This window comes from Petaurus breviceps, unplaced genomic scaffold, assembly GCF_028583685.1.
Source record: "Petaurus breviceps papuanus isolate PSGF00001 unplaced genomic scaffold, PetGlider_PUasm1.0 47, whole genome shotgun sequence".
In the NCBI taxonomy this organism is placed as follows: Eukaryota; Metazoa; Chordata; class Mammalia; order Diprotodontia; family Petauridae; genus Petaurus; species Petaurus breviceps.
The window spans coordinates 451,240-477,951 of record NW_027186349.1 but is presented as its reverse complement, the minus strand read 5'-3'; the positions used below and the strand labels follow the sequence as shown (position 1 = coordinate 477,951).

The 26,712-nt window shown below is 36.0% G+C and overlaps 1 protein-coding gene and 1 pseudogene across 1 annotated transcript in view; one reads left to right on the top strand and one right to left on the bottom strand.

Annotated features, from left to right (window-relative positions):
- The window catches only part of CDH12 (cadherin 12), a 1,453,320-nt gene that overhangs the window by 1,415,335 nt on the left and 11,273 nt on the right, over positions 1-26,712 (bottom strand). The window lies entirely within an intron of this gene.
- On the top strand, positions 8,074-8,677 carry LOC138171743 (destrin pseudogene; annotated as a pseudogene).

The following is a 26,712-nucleotide window of genomic DNA, read 5'->3' as shown; positions in this document are numbered from 1 at the left end:
ACACACACACACACACACACACACACACACACACACACACACACACCTGACATCATATTAGTTGAAATTAGTGAAGAGGTAATAGCAGTAACATTCCTCAACCACTTTCCTTATCATTGTTTTCTGTGCATTGATTCCATAAAAATCATATTTTAAGTTAAAAAAGTAATCCTTTAAATTTGTGATTAAGGCCCTTTATAAATAAGTTGAAAATATTATTTAATAGCTCTTCCTTTTCACCTTATAGCTGCATGATCTTTCATTTAAAGTTTTAAATAGATGATATTTCCCATGTTCTTTATACCCCCAAAAAAGACTCCTAGACCATGAAAATTGAAAATAGTTGAGGAACTGAAAGTGCAGGGATTACCTAGGATGTAGGTTATGTTCAAAAATAGACTATAAAAGTCAAATTATTACAGAGCATGGTAGGAATTATCCCTTTTCATATATTTAACAACACACAACATGTCTGGGAAGGAGAGATAAAGAAACTAAAACCTACATCTATTTAATAAAGCAAACATTTCTATTGTATTAAATGATATGTATGTTTCCCATAAAACATCTATCCTTAAGGTATAGCTGAGATCAAACTTTCCATTAATATTTGAAAACACTGACACCTATTACATTAACTTCCTTATTTAATTTTTAAGAAATGAGCCACTCAAAATGTTAAGGTATAAGATTAGTATGTTTTCCTTCCTAAACCTGTATCTGATAAGTGTGGTCCAAACATAATAATAATAATAGTACTTATTATTACAACAATACATTATTATTGGTAATGGTAACGAACATACACTGATTTGTATTCATTACATTATAGCTAATGTAACACTAAATTTAACTAATATTTTACTGCAAGAATGAATTGTTCTCTCATATACAGTTGCTTTCATGTTAAGACCTGATAAAGACACAGAAATTTACATTTTCCATTGACTACATTTCTAAATAATAGGGAGAAAATTTGAATCAGTAAATCTATAGAACAAATTTTATTTGTTCCTAAGTAGAAAACACAGAATAGAAAAAAATTAATTTAAAAGTTTGGGGGTTTTTTGTTTTGTTTTGTTTTGAGCTCTCTTTGAAGTGATTGGACTGTGGAGAGGGAAGAGAAATTGGAAAAAAAGGAGTGAACACAATCTTTCCTGGGTAGAGTTTCACTATGCTTAACCAGAGCTCTCCCCCTGGTATGGTCACTACTACTGCCTGTGCTGTTTTGAGGGAGATATTTCAAGTCTTGATGTCTTCTGGACACTTCTTTGATACAACCTATTCTGGGCTGCTCTCCCTTCATGTCTCTCATTTTGCTTTAGCAGGTCAGGAGTTGAGAGCTCTGCATTCTGCAAAACCTTATTCAGCCCAGTACACATTCCACCAGATGTTTACTCCATCTTCTCGCTAAGAAGAGGAAATAAACAGCAATAAGAAGAGGAAATAAACAGCAATAACAAAACTACGTAGCCTTGCATAGTTGCCCTGAGAAACCTTCAGACCATCTGACCTGCAGAAAAAGGGAATTACTTTCATAAATTGCTTTGATAGATTCTTTTGAATGTAACTTAAGAGTTCTTATAGAGAGATGACAAACATTTAGTGTAGGTTCAGGATGCCTTGTATTCAAATCCTAACTCTTATGCTTACTAGCTGACTCTAGGCACTTCACAAGCTCAGTCTCTGTTACTTCATCTGTAAAAAAAAAAAAAAGGATAATGATAGTGCTTTCCTCACAATGTTGTCTAAGGATCAAATGTGAAGCACTTTTCAAAGCTGAAAGTGTAATATAAATACTGGCTATTATTATTTCTTATCATCACAGTTCACTTGTAGTCTTTTCAACCAACCTACAACGTCCAATAAGATCATTAACATAGAAAATGAGCTAAAAACTAAAGGGAAGAATTCACTAATTGTAACAGCAAGCACCCCAAGGGTCCCCAGGGTGGCTGCTCACAGGTTCTTGGATCTGCTTTGATAAAGGAAAGCAACTCAAAATGGGTTAACAAGCTTACTTTAATCAGTCAGACATATATCGTTTACCTTGTTCAGGAGAAAAAGGTCAGCACCCCGAACTTCAAAGTATACAGGCAGAATTATCAAGACAGAAACAGATCAAGTAGACAGCTTTCCAAACTGTCCAGCCATTACATCCATACCCAGTCAACATCTGGGTTTCCACATCTGGGTTTTTCAAAGGGGGGCTCTGTACAACGGCTTCCCAGAATACAGATCAAATCACAGAACACTTCTCAAAGTGAGCCCCCAAAACAACGCCTCACATCAGGGCTTATATAGCCTTCTCCTGGCTCAGAGAATGTAACAACCTTATTGACCCACTGGCCAATCAAAAAGTATCTCCTGAAAAACAAGCCTCCCACCCTAGGCTTCAGGTGCACTTTAGCCTAGGGGCAGGGAAGATCTTCCAAATTTGCATTCCCATTACACTAATCTCAACACTAGATTTTTAACAAAATGACCAGTAAGAAAAAAACAACACCCAAACAACAAAAAAAAACCCTTAAATTGGAAAAGCTCTGTTTCAGTTTTTATTACCATATTTATTTGTATATCCCAATCACATGAGTATCACCCAATTAATGCAACTAATTTTGGCTGCTATTTGGATTTTCCTTGATTGTGTATATTATAAAATATGGCTAATGTTCATTCATAAGTGATCTTAAAAAATAAAACTACTTTCTCTTTTCATTACTATGAGTTTTAAGGTTTTTTTTTCCAAGTCTCCAAATACATGTAAATGTTTTAGAACGTGAAGTACACAGAGGGGTGTGTGTCTCTGTGTGTCTGTGTGTGTGTGTGTGTGTGTGTGTGTGTGTGTGTAACTAGAAATTGTGATTTTAAAGATGATAGTTCATAATCACACTTTGGTTATCAAATTCTCTCTGGGAACTTAAAAGCTAATTTTGTCATATTTGAATGCATAATCAATGACCTTTCATATTTAATAAGCATCTTTTGTAGCAGGAATACAGTTCGTTCCTTTCCTCCAAGAAATGTCATTGTCTTTGCTAAAAAACAAACAAACAAACAAACAAAAAAAACCTCTGATTAATATTAGTATCACCGGGAACAAATTCATTTCAGGACAGGATTCAAGGGATAGTCCAGGAATGAGGAAGTGGAATTGGAGAGAAGAATATAGGATAGTCATACATAGAAAGGGGATAATTTTAAGTTATATGAATATGACTACAGTTGAATTCTGTAGCTATTCATCTTCAGTAGTATGGCATAAAGTTTCTACTGGCAATAGTTGTTACAGATGATGTGCTATGACTTCATAATGTCTACTTCATAAATACTGCTATAGATCAATCAATCCATCAACAAATAGTTAAGACTTAATATGTACTTATTCCAAGAACAGGGAATAATATCATTAAAAGTGACAGACTATACTCTCAAGTAAATGACCTTCTACTAGGGAGAGAGAATTTATTCAAACATAGATGAATATATACAAAAAATAAGCAAATAAGTAGTTGGAGATAGCCAACAAGTAGTTCAAAAAACACCTTTTTAAATTAAGTTACACTGGAGCTGAGCTTTGATGGAAGCTAGGAATTCCAGAGGGTGATGATAAGAACTATTACCATTAAGGCATGAGGGATAATCTGTGTAAAGACTAGTTTGGCTAAAACATAGATTGTATGTAGAAAAGCAACATATAATGAACCTAGAAAGATAGTCTACTTTTGACCCAGCAATACCACTTCTAGGTCTGTATCCCAAAGAGATCATAAAAATGGGGAAAAGGACCCACATGTACAAAAATATTTATAGGAGCTCTTTTTGTAGTGGCCAAGAACTGGAAATGAAGGAAATGCTCATCAATTGGGAAATGGCCATACTAGTTGTGGTATATGAATGTAATGGAATACTATTGTACTATAAGAAATGATGAACAGGTGGATTTTCAGAGAAACCTGGAGTGACTTATATGAACTCATCCTGAGCGTTGGGAGCAGAACCAGGAGAACATTGTACACAGTAACAGTCACAGTATGCACTGACTGATTTTGATAGACTTAGCCCTTCTCAGCAATGCAAGGATCTAAAACAATTCCAAAGGACGCATGATGGAAAATGCCAGTCATATCCTGATAAAGAACTGTGAATTCAGAATGCAGAAGGAAGCAAACTATTTTCTTTTTTGTTTAATTTTTTCTTCTTTCTCATGGTTTTTTACATTCGTTATAATTCTTCTATGCAACATGATTAATGGGAAAATGAGTTTAATAGGAATGTATGTGTAGAGCCCATATCAGATTGCAAGCTCACTTGGGGAAGGAGGAGGGAAGGAGAGGGAGAAAATTTAAAACTTATGGAAGTAAATGTTGAAAACTTAGAGTAAATAATTTAATTTACAAAAAAAAGGTTCAAGTCAGGTTATGAAGGACTTTAAATATCAAAATAGAAATGTTCATACTTTTGCCAAATGAATTTAAATATGCAAAGTGCTTTGCAAACTTTTAAGTGCTATTTAACTGTTAGCTAAGAGTTAGTTTAACCATTACCACTAGTACTACTAGGTAATAGTACCTGTACTACAATTAGTACTAGTACTAGTACCAGTATCATAACTACTCTAGAGGCAACTGGGAAGCATTGAAAGTTTTTTTTTAAAAATTATGCTGTCAGATATCTATTTAGGAATATCGTTTGGAAAGCTTCATATAAGATAGATTTTAAAAAGTTAGGCTGGAAATAAGGAAGTCAATAGCAATAACCCAACTAAGAGACAGTGATGTTTATAGCTGTTTAAGTAGAGGAAAGGGATACAACAGATGTTTCAGCTGAAGAACTGCCAGGACCTGCTAACTTGCTGGATAAAGAGTATATGTAAGACTATAAAGTTGAAGAAGACTCCTAGGTTGCAGAGGCCCAGAGGAGGCCTGGTCAATGTGGAGGCAAGTTGATCCACCAACCACAAGGCCCATTCCCAGGCCTATCACTACAGGGCTGGGATCTGACGGAGCTGGGTAAGAGACAAATGCAGGGTCCATGGCAGTGGCAGCAGTTATTCCTGGGACTGCCAACCCACAGCATGGAAATTTAAAAAGCACCTATCAACTTCCTGGGACCAGGATGGCAGAGTGAACCCCAGCTGCTCCAATCCCCTCCTCTGACCCTGAAAACATAGTAATTATTGGCCCAGAGAAAAATTTTAAAGAGTAAAGGCTTGGAAATCCTAGAGGAAGGGCAGGGCTAAGGCCCTGCCTCAAAATGGGTAAAAAATAGACTGCAAAGAAAAAGACTCTAGAATCCTATTATTGTGAGAGGGAGGAACCAAATTTGGAAGGAGACAGTATTGACTCCACACCCACAGCTGAAGCCTCAACAGGGAATATGAGCTGGTCTCAAGCAAACAAAGCATTCTTAGATGAGCTCGAAAAGAACTTTGAAAACCAAATTAGAGAGGTAGAAGATGAAATGAATAATTCTTTTAAAATCAAATCGCAAAATTAGAAAAACATTACAATGAAGAAAACAACTCCTTAAAAAGAAAAATGTGTGACCTAAAAATGAAATCTGAACATATGGAAAAAGAGCTTCAAAAACTGAGGAAAATAATTCTCTAAAAATTAGAATCAACCAAATTGAAGCTAATGGCTCTATGAGGCATCAAGAATCAGTCAAACAAAACTTCAAGAAAGAAAAATTAGAAAAAGAGGTAAAATATCTCAATGGAAAAATAACTGACCTAGAAAACAGATCCTGGAGATATAATCTGAGAATAACTGGTCTACTGGAAAATCATGATGAAAAATGAGCCTGGACAACATCTTCCAAGAGCTCATCAAGGAAAAGTGCCCTGAGATCCTAGAACTAGAGGGTAAAATAGAAATCGAGAGAATCCACCAGACACCTCCTGAAAGAGATCCCAAACTGAAAAGTCTGTGAAATGTTGTAGCCAAATTCCAGAGCTATCAGGTAAAGGAGAAAATATTACAAGCAGCCAGGAAGAAACAATTCAAATATCACAGAACCACAGTGAAGATTGCACAGGATCTGGCAGCTTCTACATTGAAAGATTGGAGGGACTGGAATATTATATTCTGCAAGGCAAAAGAACTGGGGTTACAACCAAGGATCACCTATCCAGTGAAACTGAGCATAATCTTCCAGGCAAGGAGATGGCTATTCAATGACATAATGGACTTCCAGACCTTTCTTACGAAAAAGCCAGAGGTCAATGGAAAATTCAACCTCTAATTACAAGGCTCAAGAGAGACACAGAAGGTAAACAGGGAAAACACACACACACAACTTTTTATTTAATAAGAGCAAACTGTTTATATCCCTGTATGGGAAGCTGATACCTATTAATATTGAGAATTGTTTACTTATGGTGACATCTAAAAGGGATATAGATAGAGGGTATGGTTATAAATTACACAAAATGATGATAAAAAAAAACCTTATTAAGGGCTGCAAAGGGACTGCAGTGGAAGAAGAGGAAAGAACAAAACAGAAAAGGATAAATTATGCCACACAAAGAGGCATAAAAACATTACAGTAGAGGGAAAGAACATTATATGACCTTCGCCGTCGTTGGTTCTGGTGTAAGGAGGGAATCACATAATCAGTTAAGTATAGGACTCTATTGAGAAGAAACATAAAACTTATCATAATAGAGGGAAAGAGGGGAGGGAGAAGAACATTGCATAAGATCTATTCTTATAAATTTGGTTTGAGGAAGAAATAACATACTACATTAAGTATAAATATCTATTGTACCCTACAGGCAGTAGGAGGGGGGAAGGGCTAAGTAAAGGGGGTGATGGTTAGAAGGGAGGGAAGAAGTAGTAAGGGGGAAGGGTAGGAAAAGGGAGGGAGGCACATAAGGAGGGAATACTGAGGGAGGGGGTGGTCAAAAGGAAAACTCTTAAGGAGAGGAAGGGAGAAGTGGGAAAATAAAAACATTAACAGGGTAGGGAATAGAATGGAGGGAAAGATACAGATAGTAATCATAACTGTGAATGGGATGAAGTCTCCCACAAAAAGGAGGAGGATAGCAGAACGGATTAAAAACCACAATCCTGCAATATGCTGTTTACAAGAAACATATTTGAAACAGGAGGATACACACAGGGTAAAGGTTAGGTTGGAATAAAATATATCATGCCTCAACTAAAGTAAAAAAAAAAAAACAGTGGTAGCCATCCTTATTTCAGACAAAGCAAAATCAAAAAAGATCTAATTAAAAGAGAGAAGGAAGAAAACTATATCCTGCTAAAAGGCACCATCTAAAATGAAGCAATAGCATTACTAAACATTTATGCACCAAGCAGTACAGCATCCAGATTCCTAATGGAGAAGTTAAGGGAGTTAAAAGAAGAAATAGATAGCAAAACAATACTAGTGGGGGGACTTCGATCTCCCCCTCTTTTTCATTTTTTCTTTGTTTTTTTGCTTTTTGGAGGGGGGAAGGTAGGGCAGTTGGCATTAAGAGACTTGCCCAAGGTCAGAAAGCTAGTTTTTGTTGTTGTTGTTGTTAAGTGTCAGAGGCTGGATTTGAACTCAGGTCCTTCTGACTCTAGGGCTGATGCTTTATTCACTGTGCTACTCAGCTGCCCCTCTCCTCCTCTCTGAGCTTGATAAATCTAATCTCAAAATAAACAAGAAAAAAGTTAAGGAGGTAAATTGAATCTTAGAGAAGATAGATATGGTAGAACTCTAGAGAAAATCGAATGGGGATAAAAAGGAATATACCTTCATCTCAGCGGTACATGGCACATACACAAAAATTGACCATGTACTAGGGCATAAAAACCTCACAATTCAGTGCAGAAAGGCAGAAATGTAATAAAGGGCCATAGAAGAATACACTAAAAACCAACTGGAAACTAAATAACTTAATCCTAAAAAAATGAGTGCGTCAGCCACCCGCTCTCCCAGACAGCCTCATGTGCTGAAGCCTCCCTCCTGCCAGCTCTTGCTGTTCCCTTCCTCGGGCTTCCCAGAGGAAGACGCTCCTCCATAGAGTAGACAGACTAGACTCTTGGCTCTCTCTCCCCCCTGCCCCACCGGCCCAGGGACCAGACTGCACTCCAAATAGTCCACTTTGGAAAGATGGCCTCAGGAGCACAAGTAGCTGATGAAGTATGCCATATTTTCTAAGATATGAAGGTTCAGAAATGTTCCACAACAGAAGAAATCAAGAAAAGAAAGAAGGCAATTATCTTTTTTCTCAGTGCTGACAAAAAATGCATCATTGTGGAAGAAGGCAAAGAGATCTTAGTGGGAGATGTTGGTGTAACCATTACTGATCCTTTCAAGCATTTTGTGGGAATGCTTCCTGAAAAGGACTGTCTCTATGCTTTATATGATACAAGCTTTGAAACAAAGGAATCCAGAAAAGAAGAGTTGATATTTTTTCTATGGGCACCAGAACTAGCACCTCCCAAAAGTAAAATGATCTATGCAAGCTCCAAGGATGCAATCAAAAAGAAATTTCTAGGCATTAAACACAAATGTCAATCAAATGGACCAGAAGATCTCAATCCGGATTGTATTGCTGAGAAATCAGGAGGGTCCTTAATTGTAGCTTTTGAAGGATGTCCTGTGTAGATGATCATTCAGTGCCACAAGGTTGAAAAGCTTCCATGTTTAATGTATCTTCTTGCTAAATATTTAAAACAAATATACTTAGGCCAGGGTTTCACTGAAGGGGAGCTGTCTTGTTCTAGGATAAAACTAGATATCATATAAACCTATATAAAATAACCCTAAGTAAATCTAAAGTCTAAAGTTCCATTGGTTATAAATTAAATTTTTGCTGTCTTAGTGTATTTGGCAAGTTGGCTTTAAGATTATTGTTTTAAGTTCAGGATTTTCAATCATACAATTAAAGTGGACATGAGGATAGAATGGAGAATTAACAGGCATTTTTGTAATTTCTGTAGTTATTGTCTCTCCTTTGATTACCATCTTATTAATAATCTGATGGCAATTTAGGCCCATTAAAAAAAATCTTCCTTGAGCTAAATAAAAACTTGGCTTTAAAAGTTTGAATGAATGGAAAGCATTTCTCCTCAAAAATTCTAAAACCAGTCCCCATCCACTATGTACAGTAGTAAGTCAAGTCAGGCTGTCTTCAATTTAACTGTTAATGTGTGATAAAGACTGCCTTAAATTTGTGCACACAAGTAGTAAAAGCTAATCTTTCAAAGCACTATTTAAAGTACATAGAACACAGGAAGCCACTCCTCAAACCTATGGAAAAGCTCTTCTATTCACTGACTGTGAGACTTTGTTCTGATAAAATAATCACATTCTGGAAATCACAGTGCATTCTGGAGTGATTGTGGAATACCTTTATGTTACACATAATTATGACACAAAACAAATTATAGCTCTTCCCTTACTTGGTGTTATGGGAATTTAAAATCTTCCCTGACCTTACGCCCTTTGATAGGCTTAAGTGTACCTGGAGCCTGTGGCAGGAGGCTTGGTTTTCAGGAATACCCACACCTTGATGCTCTGTGATTGGGCAGTAGTAAGTCAAGAGGGTTGTGACAATCTCTGAGCCAGGGGAAGGCTATATAAACCCTGATGTGAGGCTTTGTTTTGGGGCTCACTTTGAGAAGTGTTGTGTGATTTGACCAGATGATACTCTGGGTAGCCATCGAGCCTCCAGGCTTTGAAAACCCAGATGTTGGTGCTTCTCTCTCTGGTAACTGACTAGGTATGGATGTAATGGTCAGACAGTTGGAGACCTGTCTGCTGAACTGTTGTCTGCTCATAACTTCTGCTTGTAACTTCTGTTTGTATGCTCTGAAGTTCAGGGTGCTGACTTTTCCCCCTGAACTAGGTAAATGATATATGTTTGATTAAAGCAAGATTGTTAACCCATTTTGCGTTGCTTTGATTTAGAAAAGCAGATCTAAGAACCTGTGTTGGTAGCCACCCTGGGGGTAGCTGGGGTGCTTGCTGCTGCACTTGGTTTGTCAACAAAGACAACAATGTTGTGTTGACAAGCTAGGGGGCTTGTGAGATCTTGAATTGTGTATCCTTCAGAACTATCATGCTTCTAGTACTGTACGTTATGGAAGATCATTAAGCAGATGTTTACTTTGGGACATGGGGAAACTCCTTAACTTCCTTATAGGGATATGTTGATTGTATGTGAAATGGATAACATTTAACTTGAGACATAATACTCACTTTAATCATCTACTTCATGAAAACTTTCAGTGATTGTCTTAACACCATGGGCATGACACTTTTGGTTATGTGTGCAGAGATGCACAAACAAATCTAGAGGTAGCAGATTGGCTTTATTTAATAAAGGAAGCATTACAAAAAAAGGTATGAGTGGGTCAAAGAAGAAATTATAAAAACAAAAAGGAATTTCATTCAAAAGAATGACAATGATGAGACAACACACCAAAACTTGTGGGATACAGCAAAAGCAGTTCTTAGGGGAAGTTTTATATACCTGAATGCTTACATAAATAAAATTGAGGTCAGTAAATTGGGCATGCAACTGAAAAAGCTAGAAAAAGGAACAAATTGAAAATCTCCAATTAAATACTAAGTTAGAAATAATGAAAACCAAAGGAGAGATTAATAAATCTGAATTTAAGAAAACTATTGAATTAATAAATAAAACTAAGAGCTGGTATTATGAAAAATAATAAAATTGGTAGACCTTTATTCAATATAATAAAAAAGAAAGAAGAAAACCAAATTACAAGTATCAAAAATGAAAAGGGTGAAGCTACCTACAATGAAGAGGAAATTAAAACAATAATTAGGAATTATTTTGCCCGACTATGCACATAAATTTGACAATCTTAATGAAATGGATGCATATTTAAAAAATATAAGTTGACCAGGTTGACTGAAGAGGAAGTAAACTACTTAAATAACCCCATCTCAAAAAAAGTAATAGAACGAGCCACAAATGAACTCCATAGGAAAAAATCTGCAGGGTCAGATGGATTTACTAGTGAATTCTACCAAACATTTAAAGAACAATTGACTCCAATACTTTACAAACTATTTGGTAAAACTGGAGAATAAGTCCTACCAAATTTCTTTTATGACACAAATATGGTACTGATACCTATATATCGGGAAGAGACAAAACAGAGAAAGATAATTACAGAACAATTTCCCTTGTGAATATAGATGCAAAAATTCTAAATAAAATATTAGCAAAAAGACTACAGCAACTTATCACAAGAATAATGCACTTTGATCAGGTAGGATTTATTCCAGGAATGCAAGGGTGGTTCAATAACAGGAAAATTATCAGTATAACTGATCACATGTACAACAAAACTAGCAGAAACCATACAATTATCTCAATAGAAGCAGAAAAGGCTTTTGACAAAATACAACATCCATTCCTATTAAAACACTAGAAAGTATAAGAATAAATGGAGTCTTCCTTAAAATTAGAAGTAGCATCTATCTAAAACCATCAGCAAGTATTATATGTAATGGGGATAAGTTAGAAGCATTTCCAATAAGATCAGGGGTGTAAAAGGATGTCCACTATCACCCCTTTTATTCAGTCTGGTACTAGAAATGTTAGCAGTAGCAATAAGACAAGAAAAAGAAATTGAAGGAATAAAAGTAGGCAAAGAAGAGACTAAGCTATCACTTTTTGCAGATGATATGATTGATACACTTAGAGAATCCTAGAGAATCAAGTAAAAAACTACTTGAAATAATAAATTGGCATAGTTGCAGTATATAAAATAAACACATATAAGTCCTCGGCATTCCTATATATCTCTAATGAAATACAACAGCAAGAGATAGAAAGAGAACTCCCATTTAAAGTTACTGTAGACATTATAAAATATTTAGGAATCTATCTGCCAAAACAAACCCAGGACTTATATCAACACAATTACAAAACACTTTTTGCACAAATAAAGTCAGATCTAACTAACTGGAAAAATATCAATTGCTCATGGCTGGGTTAAGCTAATATAATAAAAATAACAATTTTACCTAAATTAAATTACATATTTAGTGCTATACCAATCAATCTATCAAAAAATTACTTTGTAGAGCTAGCAAAAATAATAGCAAAATTCATTTGGAAGAACCAAAGGTCCAGAATATCAAGACAATTAATGAAAAGAAATGCTAGGGAAGGTGGCCTAGCTATACCAGATTTTATTCTGTATTATAAAGCAGCAGTCACTAAAACTACTTGGTACTGGCTGAGGAATAGAGTAGTGGATCAATGGAATTCACTGGGTACATGAGACTCAGCAGCCAATGACTATAGAAATCTACTGTTTGATAAACCCAAAGACCCCAGTTTTGGGGATAAGAACACACTTTTTGACAAAAACTGCTGGGAAAACTGGAGCATAGTATGGCAGAAATTGGTCATGGACCCACATCTAACACCGTACACAAAAATAAAGTTGAAATGGGTGCATGATCTAGGCATAAAGGCTGATACTGTAAGCAATCTGTGAGAGCAAGAGATAGTTTACCTGTCAGATCTATGGAAAGGGGAAAACTTCATGATGAAACAAGAGTTAGAGAGCATTATAAAATACAAAATGGATAATTTTGATTACATTACATTGAAAAGCTTCTGTACAAATAAAGCCAATATTACCAAGATTAAGAGGGAAGTGGAAAATTGGGAAAGAATTTTTACAACCAGTGTCTCTGATAAAGGTCTAATTTCTAAAGTATACAAAGTACTGAGTCAAATCTATAAGAATACAAGCCACTCCCCAATTGATAAATGGTCAAAGGATATGAACAGGCAGTTCTCAGAAGATGAAATTAAAAGTATCTATAAGCATATGAAAAAAAGTTCTAAATCACTATTGATTAGGGAAATGCAAATCAAATCAACTCTGAGGTACCACATCTCACCAGCCAGATTGGCTAAGATGACAAAACAGGAAAATGATGAATGATGGTGGAAAAATTGGAACACTAATGCAGTGTTGATGGAGTTCTGAACTGATCCAACCATTCTGGAAAGCAATCTGGAACTATGCCCAAAGGGCTATAGTTAAGTGTATTCCCTTAGACCCAGCAATACCACTTCTAGGCTTATATTCCAAAGAGATCAGAGAAGTGGGGGGACGACCCATAGGTACAAAAATATTTATAGCAGCTCTTTTGTTAGTGGCAAAGAACTGGAAATCAAGGGGATACCTGTCAACTGGCAAATGGTTGAACAAGTTGTGGTCTATGAATGTAATGGAATACTACTGTGCTATAAGTAATGAGGAGCAGATGGACTTCATAATAACCTGGAGAGACTTATATAAACTTATGCTGAACGAGAAGAGCAGAACCAGGAGACATCTGTACACAATCACAGACACAATGTATGTGTGATGACTAACTTCAATAGACTGGGCTTCTCTCAGCAATGCAAGGTTATAAGACAACTCCAAAAGACTCATGATCAAAAGCGATATCCACATTCAGAGAAAGAGATGCAGAGTTTGAATGCAGATTGAAGCAAACTACTTGATTTTTCTTGTTTTGTTTTGTTTCCTCTTTCTCACTGATCATTCCATCAGTTATAATACTTTTTTACAACCTGACTAATGATTAATGTGAAGATATTTGTAGATCCTATATTCAAGTATATGCCACCATGACTGGGTGGGGGAGGGGAGGAAAAAGAGGGGAAGAAAATTTGAAACTCAAGGGACTGTGGAACTGAATGTTGTAAACTAAAAGTAAATAAACAAATCAATTTTTAAAAATCCAAATTCATCCTTCAAAAAAAAAAAGACTCCTAGGTTGCAAAACTGAGTGATCAAATGAATTGTACAATCCTTGAAAGAAAGAGGTAGCTTAAGATTAAGTGAATTTAAGGGGAAATATAATTTTGGTTTTTTTTAGTAAGATTGAGTTCAAGACACCTATTATGGGACATCCTGGTAAATCCAGCAGACAGTAGGAGACCTGGAACTGAAGTTCAGGAGAGAGCTTAAGGCTGGATATTTAGATTTTGAAGTCATCAAAGGGATTAAAGTTGAATTCATGAGAACTGAGTCCAAGACAAAAATAGAGGACAAAGGACCAAGCCAAAAATATAGAGGGCAAAGAATAAAGCCCTGAAGTCCACTTACATATGGATGATGGCTCTGCAAAGGTGGTATGAATTTAATTGTATTGTGATGCATTCATTACAGACAGACATTGTCTGTCTTTCACAATCAATTTCATAGCACTTGGTTGGTAGTTTTCTATGAGAAGCGATAACTTCAGCATGAAGAATTGGACAAAGCCAAACAGAACTAGTTTTGACAGTACAAATATTTTTTAGAAAACATAGGAGCAATTTAAACTACAGGTTCTCTTACTTCAGCTGCTTATGAATTTAGAAAGCTCTCTGTTGAAGAATTGACTCCTTTCAGAGGCCACATATTTACTTAGAATTCCTATAATGGTAAGGCAAGAGTCATAGCATGTAATGATTTAATAGCAATTTGAACTGAATTAGGGTATAATCTTGCACAATAAAATCCTATTAGAACTTTTTCAGAAATCAAATTTTGGTTTTAATTCCAGCCCTGATTTTAGCCTGTTTTTGTTTTTCATTTTTCTTGTTTTGTTTTATTTTTTGCATTTCTACCCACTTTCCCCCTCACCAGCTGTACCTCAAATCTACCAGAACTTAAATTCTTCTATTTGTCTTTTTCCATCACTATACAGCAGAGTGAACAAGACAGTATAAAGTTAGACAACGAAGTTAAGTAAGCCTTCAAGACAAACTTCTACTATATGTTCCTTTCTGTGCCTACACCTACCCCCAAGATATGTTGTGCTATCAGCTTCTGCATTTTCCCACCAGAACTACAAGGGAACTGATTTCTATTAAGTGTGCACTGTTTGCTCACAGGGCTGTGTTACAATCCAATACTCTGGTTAATAATTCTTGACCCGACTACCTCACACGAGCTTATATTTGTTTTTGTTTTGTTTTTCATTTCTGTTTGTTTGTTTTGTACTGGCTGGTACAATTATATCTGTAAAACACTTCTTTTTATTGCTTCTTTTCACCTCAGTGAGTAGGCTAATAAGTAGCATTGGTACCATATCCATTTTACCCATGAAGAAATTAAAATATTGTGAAGTTACATTACTTTCTTATGCTCACATGGTCAATAGTAGTATTACTCATAATTGCCCTCAATTCATTAAAATTTCACAAGTTTGTAATACATATGAATATATATATATATATTATATATTTGGAAGGTCTATCTGAATTATGGAATTATTTTTAAAGAGAACAGCTCTGTTCTTTTCAAGTACATATTTAACTTGACAGACAAATCACTAGGAATCTTATGGTTGAAACTAGTAGGGAACTTAGAGAACATGAATGAATGAATGAATGAATGAATGAAGCACTTAAGTTATGTGCCTGGGATTGTGTTAAACTCTAGGGATGTAAAGACAGAAGTAAAATAGTTCCTTCCCTTGAGGATTTTGTATTAAATCGGGAGACAATGAATACACATCTATTTATAAGACATATAAATACAAGTTAACTTTGGAGGCAAAGGCACTAGATTTTGAGAGGACCTAGGAATACTTCCTACTACTGTGGATGGTCCTTAAGTTGAGTCTTGAAGCAAAGCATAGAATGTAGAAGGTAGAGGTGAGGAGAGAGAATATTTCAGGAATGCGAAACATCATTTGCAAAGGCATAAAGACCCTCAGAGAGTGTCATTTGTGCAGAACAGTAAGTGGACCAATATGGTTGGTGTGTGTGTGTGTGTGTGTGTGTGTGTGTGTGTGTGTGTGTGATGAGTGTGAGGACAGTGATGAGAGAAATGACAAAAGACCAGAAGGAGAGGAAGGGAGTAAGCTATGAGGAGCTATAAATGACAAACAGAAGAGTTATTATTTGATCCTTTGATTATAGATGGTAATAGGAGACCAAGTGGAAACAGACCTGTCCCCCTTTCCACATGAAAGCTTTTCAAATACTTGAAAACAGCTGTTAAGCTCTCGCTTAGTCTTCTCTTCTCCAGGTTAAACCTCAGTAGTTCCTTCATCTGATCCTCCTATGATATGCACTCACAGTTCTTCTTGGTTGCCTTTCTTCTGAACACTCTCCATCTTATTTATGCCCTTCTAAACAACTGTGCCTAGAAATGCCATCCTTGTTCTTGTTTGTCCTTTGTTCTATGACATCAGGGAGGTGATGCCATGACATGCAAGTGAATTGGATTTAAGGGCAAAGTCCAAAGTCTCACTTGTTCTTCTGGAGTCATCTGGGTCCAGTGGCCAGATATAGATCAGGACGACTGACGATGGCCTAGAAATGAAGGAAGACCTTACGAAGATATGGTCTGACCAGAATAGAGTCTTGTTGGGGACCAACTACCTTCACATTATCCCTGAATGCTATGCCTCCCCTAATGAAAGCTAATATATTATCATTCTTGATAGTTAATATCAAATAGTCCACCCTCTTCTGTTATAGATCCAGATATACAAAGTGACTTGCTCCAAGTCAAACAGCTTATAAGAAGCAGAAAATGATTTGAATTTAGGTCCTCTGTCTCTTAAGACTTGTGGCATATGACCCTACAACAGATTCATTCAATTCATTTAACTTGAATTAACAGCTAAACAAGGATTATCAAAGATCTCACCAGGACATCTTTAATGTTTTCTCTTATTTTAAATGAGCATATTCCTTGTATAAAGTTGAATACCACTAACTTACTTAAAATGTTCAAGTAGTTTAAACATCCCTACTCTCATTTTGTTTATACTGATAATTGCTAAGCAAATCCTGTCTTCCCATGTTGTATAAAAAATAAACTTCAACATAGCCCTGAATGAATGAGGTTTTACTTGCCTGACTTTAAAAAGGCAGAGTAGAGGAAGAATAAGTCTTTTAGTGAACCAATTAGCTACACAAATGTAGTGACTGGGCAATACCCTCCCTCAAACCCCCTCTCTAACCCTCACATCTGTTTTCATTTCCAGACTATACACCAGATGTCACTGGCACATGTATAGGCTATTGCAAATGACCCAACTTTCAAGTCACTGCTACCTAGAACGAGATATATAGTGTACCTTTTTTGCTGAAACAAAGCAATTACTGCATAATATCAGCCAAGCACCTCCGCCAACTACAAAGCATTACACATGTTCCTAAGCAGGATAAAATAAAGTATCATGACATTTTGTAATAAATTTTTTAAAGCAAAATACTGCAATAAGCCTGAAATAAAAAGATTTTCACAGTAAGAATTTGTAAGTATTCTTCTAAAATGAGCAACTCCTTTACAGCAAAAGCTCGACTTGAATCTAAATGCCATATTATATTTCTATTTCAGTACTTCTGGCCATTTCTCTGTCAAATGAAGCTTCCTTATTTTCTATCTTTCCAACAGCAAAATATTTAAATTTAAAATTTAAGAATGCTCATTTCTTAAGGATCTGATTATGTACGAAACACACAGACTAATTTTTTTTAAAGAATTGGGGGGAAATTGGAAAGCAGCATATCTGTCACTAGAAGGCGAATTGCTAAGCCATCAGAAAATGAATAAAATTATTCTGTATTATAATTTTAGGCATCATCTTTCATAAAGCTCAGGTTTGTTTGGCTAGTTTTCTATAACAGGAGCCGCACAAAATACTTCAAAAGAAATATTTTCTTAGCAGCCTGAACTACTTGAGCAGTTGGGGATGTCTTGGGAAATAAGAAATAGGAGAGGGAAAATATTCCATTATAATGCAAAGAATTGTTTGTGGTGACCATGACCTTCCTCATTTTCAGAGTCATACTGTCCTGACCTTTGGTGGTAAGTTCTACAGGAATCTTCTGTAAGTTTAGTCTGTCAACTACTTTGTCTTACCCAATTTCAAAAGCCCACTTTTTTCCTTTGAACTTTCACATTTTTATTTCCTTTCCCCCCACTCTATATCAATCACTCCCAGTGCTACTTCTGTTAGAAAGAACTTTACCCAAAGTGGCCATACTTGAAAGTGAGCACCAGGCTTGAATCTGTATTCCCAACAGAGTGCAAATAAACAATTTTCTGTTTGTTTACAATTTATACAAAAGGGAAATGACTTTCATGGACTAAGACTATCCAATATTCCAAATGGAAAGGAATATACACAAAATCGTACTTAGGTATTCAGAGAAAGCTATTCCTTTGAAGTCATGAAATTAGTTATGCATTGATGGACAAATTCTTATATGTTTTCCCAAGATTTGATTATACATAGAACACAAATCAAATAGAAGCATATGAAGAAAATAAAAGCTTATTCTGTCTCTGACTTAACACATTTAATCCTATAGAATTGTGAGTACTGTAATATATTGAGTCATCTCTAAATATCTATAAAGCATTTTATAAACCACAAAGCACCAAATATTAACTATTATTATTTCTAATCATTCAGCCATCCCATAGCAAAAATTATTCATTTACCTTCTATATATGTATATATACATATATACTTATAGTAATAATGTTATTATAAAACACAAAAGTGGAAGGCATTAAAAGAATGACTTAAAGATGGAATAATTGATCCTTGAGTCAATAGGGAGCCAGCAGGTAGAGTAATGATATGGTGTGACTTGTACTTTAGGAAAATCACTCTGTTTTCTTGTGCAGAAAATGACTTAAAACAGGAAGATACTTGAAGTAAGGGAGACCAAATAGGATGTTATTGTAGAAATTCAGGTGAGAGGTATTGAGCTAGGACAGGTACGAGAGAGGCACCTATCATAGAAGAGGACATATAGGAAAGAAGTTTGGAAGATGAGTGTACTTTTGTTTTTTGAGAAGAATAGTGCAACTATAACTCTGATCCAGATCACCCTCGATCTATGCCTAGTCTTGCTTTGTGGCTCATTTAATCTGACCCAAAATGAGAAGGATGAGACAGTGCCCTTATTCACTTGTTACTGCTCCACTTTACAGAGCTTTCACTTTGCTCCACCTTCCCCAACACATTTTGATTGGGCGGGGAGGGGGTTGAACATGGGGGAGTGCAAAATTATCACAGTGGTCCCTGTAGCAGCACCTGTGGGTAGGAGTTAGTTTACCGTATAACTGCACTGAGCTCCCAGAACATGACTAACAGCTGGGAAAGTTGGGAACTATTTAGACTTATGTGAAGTAGAGGAGTATTAAGGAACAAGAGTGAAAAGATTTTGTTGGAAATAGCCTTATGATTGTCTGTTGCTAAGCAGGACACTCTTCTTGGGGTCAAGCAATGCCTTCCCCCTACCCTCAGTGAAACTATGACCTCACTTTCAAGACCTACAACATGTCCTAAAAATTTCCCAAACTATAATTTCTATTGGTGTGGATACTCTGTTTTTGGAAACAGATTACGGTCTCTCCAAAGGTAAATTTTGTTAGTAACAAGGACCTACATCATTTAATCAGCTGGGTGCCAAGCTTCCAAACTTTAACAGCTTAATACAACTTAACCAAAAACAAAATGGTAAATCTTCAGCCGTCTATCCTATCAAGTCTTGTGCTATGCAGCTGGGGTCATCTTCAGTTGTCCTGGTCTATATCTTGCCACTGGACCCAGATGGCTCTGGAGGAGAGAGTGAAGCCTGTGACTTTGGGCAGCCCTCCCTCACTTGAATCCAACTCTCTTTCAAGTGTCATGGTCCTCTTCAAGAAGGAAAGGACAAACAATGTAGTACACAACTAAATCATTTCTTATCAATTTTAGTACCTTCCATGTAAGTTCATCAATTCTTATTCTGGGACCAGTGAACCTTTTTTGTTATCATTAAATATTTTGATAACTGTGTTTCAATATAATTGGTTTCCTTTTGAAATACAACATATTTTTATGCCAATTTAAAATATTATTTTGAGAAGGGTTCATAGGCTTCCTTAGACTGCCAAAGGGGTTTATGACTCAAGAAAGATTAAGAACCGTTGGTCTCAATAATATATGACTACCCTTACTACTTTCTTCTACAGAATACTAAGACATACTTATATTTGTATCTCCAGAACCAAGCATAGTTTCTGGGACATGGTAGCCACTTAATATTTTTTAATTCCTTTAATCATTCCAACTTAATTGGACATAAAATCACAAGATTTTTATTTGGAACTCCTAAGTTGTCCCATTTATGTGAGAGGAAAAGTCTTCTTTTTTCAGCTAAATATTTGTGAGAATGTCAATATATTGGTAATGTTTTCCCTAGGTTAATAAGAAAAACGAAATGTGGATTTTAAGATAGCAGAGCCAACTGAAAGCCTGTTTGGGGACCTAGAAAAAAATCGATAGATTCTAAATGAAAGACAGTGTTGTAAATGGTTTTAAATTCACTTCTTGGTAGCTATCTCTATATATCAGACCACAAGAGAAAACCAAAATATGGCCCATTTTAAAATAATTTAGTTTTTAAAATAGCATTTAAGACAGAGGATCTAAACTACAGCAATTTCAGGGGCAGCTTATCATTTGGCCTATTCAATACAACCTCATCTTAACATAAGAGATGTTAAATGTGTTTAGTATAATCTTAAACCAATATAAATACTTGGCTCTTAGGTGCCATATTGATCCAGTCCAGCACAGATAACATATGCATAAATATTATATACTAAAAAAAGTTCTGTCATCCCTACAAGCAAAGCATTTCATTTGTTGCAATACATTACGTTTCTGATAAATGGTGGGCATTATAGTCTAAGATCATCTTAGCCTCTGGTTTGTTTTGTGGTATTTTGGCCTTCATAGATTATTCATGTTTTCATCTTTATCTTGCAGTGGCTAATATCATAAATTATACGTACAGTTATTTTACCCAATCCTAGGCTTTTATTAGTTGTAGAGTAATTAGAGAATAATGAATGGGGAAGTGACAAATTTCCTCTTCCTCATTTATTCTTGTAATTAAATTGCAAGCCAAGCATCAATCAAATAATCTACATTATTAGAATCCAGAGATTTTTTCCTTTTTTTTTTCCTTTTCCGAAGCTCATGTGTTACTTCTTTGGCAGGGCATTAATCAAGGTTTATAGCCACCTGTCAGACAATGAAAAAGCATAGGTACTATGCTAACTACTTAATGATGTCTCCCAATGACGATGAGCTACAATTATCCAGAGCTGTTTCAAAAATTACCCCCTCTATTTATTTAATTAGAATGAGTAAAATCTTCCAACAAAAGGCATTCTCGCAGTTAAACTATATGGCACAATAGAGTATTCTGTATACCACAGATTATTTTTCTCAGAATTTATGTTGTAACTTAGTACTTAGGTTTGTCATTTTTTTAATGTTTTCTTTCTATTCTTCTTGTTTTTCTAAAAGTCCAATTCTGTGCCTCCTTATACTGTGGAGGTGACTCATTGTCATGATCTTTGAGAACCCACTGGTATCAACTCTGTCACATCTTACAAAGACTTCAACTATGCTCCCCAATAATAGACTGTACAATTGTTGTCCAAGGACCAGCTCAGAGACATTTAGAGGGACTCATCATCAGACTGTCTGAAGAATGATGAATTTTTTGACTACAGCAACTCCTCAAAAATTAAAGCATAGTGGATTTTCAATCTGTGCTGGGGCAGGAGCAGTGTCATAGTGAGGTGGAGAGATAACTGATGGATAGCTCAGTTGTTTCATAGATATCTCTAAAGGGAATATGAAGAAAATCCTCAAAATGTTGATCTGACACCCTATGATAAATTATGGAAGGGCATTCATGAGAACTGGACAGGCTATACAAAGTTGAATGGGTTATAATTTGCATGGTGAGCGCTTATATCTACATAAATAAACAGTACTCCAATGCAGTGTTAATGTGGCTGGAACAGGGGTGGAAAACTTGTGGCCTTGAGGCCACATGTGGCCTTCTAGGCCCTTGGATGTGGCCTTTTGATTGAGTCCAAGTTTTACAGAACAAATACGTTTTTTAAGGGGATTTGTTCTGTGAAGTTTGGATTCAGTCAAAGGGCCACACCTGAGGACTTTTAAGTGGCCTAAAGGCTGCAGATTCCCTACCCCTGGAGTATTTGTGTTGAGAGATGAGGGTAGAAGGTGTATATACATCACTGACACCATGAATTGTAGGTAAAATTCAAAATAAGTTTCTTTAATGAAGGCATTCTGAGTTCAGATCTGGTCCCAGACACTTATTAATTGTCTGACCCTGGACAAGTCATTTAATGTCTGTCTTCCTCATTTTCCTCAAAGTTAAAATAGGGATAATCATAGCATTTACTTCACAGGGTTCTGTAGCAGCAAGCACCCCAGCGTCCCCAGGGTGGCTGCCAACACTGGTTCTTAGATCTGCTTTGCTAAAGGAAAGCAACTCAAAATGGGTTAATAAGCTTACTTTAATCAGTCAAATATGTATCATTTACCTAGTTCAGGGGAAAAAGGTCAGCACCCCGAACTTCAGAGTATACAGACAGAATTATCAAGACAGAGAAACAGATCAAGTAGACAGGTTTCCAAACTGTCCAACCATTACATCCATACCAAATCAACATCTGGGTTTTTCAAAGCCAGGGGGCTCTCAAGAACGGCTTCCCAGAGTCTCATCTGATCAAATCACAGAACACTTCTCAAAGTGAGCCCCAAAACAAAGCCTCAAATCAGGGTTTTTATAGCCTTCTGCTGGCTCAGAGAATGTAACAACCTTCTGGACCCACTGGCCAATCAAAAAGTATCTACTGAAGAACAAGCCTCCTACCCCAGGCTCCAGGTTCACTTTAGCCTAGAGGCAGGGAAGATCTTAAAAAATTTACACTCCCATTACAGGTTGTTGGGAGGAAAAAAAGAGAAAATATCTAAAAAGTACTTAGCACAGTGCCTGGCAAATAGTAGGTACTTAATAAAGGTTTATAGTTGTTTTTTTTTTTTTTAATGAAAGAGGCAGTATAAGGAAAACCAGCCTTGAAGCTAGGAAGACTTGAAATCAAATCCTGCCTCTGAAACATGATTGACTATATGACCTTATTCACTTAAAATCTCAGTATGTTAGGAAACTTAAAGTTTATGTGTTACATAGGAAGAACCAACCCACACTGACAGAGGGAGTTTCCTCACTTGAAAGTCATTACATAAATGAAACAACAGATCTAGTCCTTATCTCTTGGTTCAATTTTTTGAAAGTATGTAAGCAGGGAGGCCAGGTACCACAGCGAGTAAAGAGCACTGGCCCCAGTGTCGGGATGACCTGGGGGATTGAATCCAGGCTCAGACACTTAGCACCACCCAGAAATAACTGGCCTTGTAACCTTGAGCAAGTTACTTAACCCTGATTGCTTTAAAAAAAAAAAAGAAGTATGTAAGCAGTTATCTTACTTACATATGGTGCTAGAACCATATAGAGAGATAGGAAGAATTGTAGATGCCTTCTATTCCAGTCTTCTAATTTTACAGATAAGGAGATTGAGACATAGAGTGGTTTCATTATTCCCTCCAATCACATGGGCACCAAAAAATGAACTGCAGCTGAAATCCAGATCTTTTGATTGCAGGTCTAACACATGCATTCACATAGCACTTCTGTAGTTCAGTTTGTAATACCATATTTATAATAAGTTTAAAATTGTAGGTTCAAAAGTTAGCTCCATTCATGGGTCTTAGAATCCCAAACCATGTTACAATTGATCAACCATAAACTGGGAGGGAGAGGAAGGAGCTGGAGAAATTCATCCCTTCCTTCTCTACTTCAAAAAACTGTGACTGTGACTGTGTCAATGCAGATCCTTATTCCATTTGAGCAGATAAGTTCTTAGTATTCTAACTTAGTGGCCCACCTTACGGCAGCTAGATGGCATAATGAATAGAGCACTGGGTCTGCAATCAGGAAGACCTGTGTTCAAATCTTCCCTCAGACAGTTGCTAGCTATATGGCTGTGAGAAAGTCAACCTCTATCTTCCTCAGATCCTCAACTATAGAAGGGTATAATAGCACTTACTTCCTAGGGTTATTGTGAGGATCAAATGAGATATTTATAATACCTTGCATAGAGTAAATAATAAAACTTCTACCCTTTCACCTTCCTCCCTTCTCAGAGTGAATTTCTCAATGCCTGTCTAGGCAAAAGCTCAGGTGGCAGACACATAATCTGTTGCCAGTTTGTACTGGATGCCTGTTTTAGTACCCCTTGCCACTGTCACCTCCATGCTATGAGAAAGCATCAGAGCAGGATTTTAATCGAGAAATCCATATGTAATAATAAAAAAAAATCAGGAATCATGTCCTATTGAAATGAAATCTCATCTCAATAAATGAATGATTAAAAAATATCCAATCATAAATTGTGAAGTCTAAAAGCAATGCATTTTCACCTCAGATGATTTTAATGAAAGCATATTAAAATTCTCTATTGATCCCCATTCATGCTAGAGCAAATATTTTTGCAAATAAAAGGGTGTGCATGTGTGTGTTTATGTGTGTGTGTGTGTGTGTGTGTTAGGGATGGGGGTATTCAAAGGAGGGAATAACATTGCTGGAGTATTCCAGACTATAAATCCAGCAGCTGAATAAACTAAACCCCACTTATTATTTATAATTAAAACACCATGAAAGGTAGATTCACCAAAAAACTTACCTCCATTTCACAGCTATGGTGCTTGAAATCCCAGCTTTGACAGTCATAAAAAAAAGTTAAATGTTCTAGGAGAGTCCCATGAAGAGGGGTGTGTGTTTGTGTGTTTGTGTTTGTACACACACTCCATAAAGATGACGGTACATATAAGCATGGGTCATATAATAGGTTTAAACAAGAAAGAACAAATGCCATAACCATTTTTAAATGGTAATATTTGTAGATTTAACAAAGATTTTAGTATTTGAAATAGAATATGTTCATGTGTTTGGAAAATGTAGGGTTTGAATTCTGGAACCTATGAAGTTTTCTACAGACATAAGGATAGCAGCATCAAAGCTGGGAATATAGGACACTAAAGGAAGAGTCTCAACTCTGTGCCAGGAAATTAGTTGTCAAATGAGGACTGATAGACAAGTGGGCAGCCATTAGGGAACACAGGGACAGCAGAACTTATGGCACATATAGACAAGGAGAAAAAAAAAGATATTAGAGGTCAAAATGAAATAAGGGATCAGAGACTAGAAAAGTGCTCATGTCAGTCAACAATAACAAGGAAACCATGAATTTGGAGCCATTTTTGTCTCATTCAAAAAGTTCTGCGCTTTTGCCTGAAGCAAAAGCCAATAAATACCAGTGGCATGAGTAGCTAAGGGCTTGCAGTTGGGAGCAAATGAAGGCAGAGGAGCCACATTAGGGAGATGGAAATGGGTTCACCTGGCTAGAGTAGATAGCATAGAACAACAAATAAGTGTAGATCAAGACATCTATTCCCCTAATGACCTTGCAGGCCAAAAACAATCCCAAAAAGTCCTAAATAATTTGTGAGAACTGATTTTCAGTAGCAAAATTAAAGTAAGCCAATTTTTTTTTTTAATCTGAACATGGTAAACATTTCCAAAGCAGTTTTCTATATCTTCACTGTAAACGATAGTGTTTAGCAGCTGGGAAATCTAATTTAATTTTTAAATCTGTTTTCATTTGTAAGGTTTTCAGCTATCTTTCCAGAGAGGCCTTTGCCCATCACATTTAGATCAGACCAAAATATCACATAATGACAGACATATGTATATACTGTAACATAACATAATGTCTTCACTTATTTGTTGTAACTGCCTATCTTTTCCCTTACTTTCATCACAGCAGGGCAAAATCTTTTTTTTTTCCTTTTTAAACATATGGAATTATGTTTCTACTTCACTTACGATGCTAGAAAAAACTGATTTTCAAGGTTTCTGAAACTTTGGAGTATAAAAAAAATTAGATAGTAAATGTATTGGCATTGTGAACAATTTTTAATGAAAACTTCTTGGCTCACTTTTCATTGCATTTATCATTGTCCTGGGACTAGTAAAGTTTAATATAATGGTTTAAGAGAAGAGCTGTATGTGAGTTCATAATACCAGATAAATTTTACACTTTGAGAACATAGTCTTAGCAGTTTTGCTTAGTGACATTGACTAATATTAGCACCATCTTTAAAGAAAATAAAATATGCAATTAAAAATGCAGACTTATGGCATAAAAATATTTTTTCTGTCATTTTTCCAAAATGACTAGTAAATACCTGCTTTCATAATCTTAAATTTCCCTCAATTTTTTTCTTTCTTGTCTGGGATTTGTAGTTTAGGAATTAAGTGCAATGTAGTTTCCCTGATCCTGTCTCCCACCCTCCAGCCCCATATGCAGATCTTTTTTCAGTGTGAAAAATTATTTGGGAAGTATTGGTATAAATTAACTTATAATAGAAATACTTAGCAAGGTTTCATCCTAGAGCATCTGAACTTTGAAAGATTTTGATAGTTATGAATTGTTAGGAAAATTTGGGGCATTCCAAAATTGCTTAGGAAGAAAGAGAAGATAAATATGTTGTCAAAATTGTTGCTAGCAAAAAAATTTCATGTTTTAATCCTTGTTACCAAGAACACTCAGAGATGTGTGTGTATGTATGAAGAACAGCAGAGCAAATGACAGAGAAACCATGTTAAGAAAGAAAATCAACATATTGTCCCAGTAGCTAAATGGCAGTCAAAAAATCCTATTCTCCTCAATCTTCTCCTAGATTCCTGTGTTTGTTAGATGTTTCTGTCAGTTTAAGTCAGTCAGATGTGACATTCTTAATTGACAG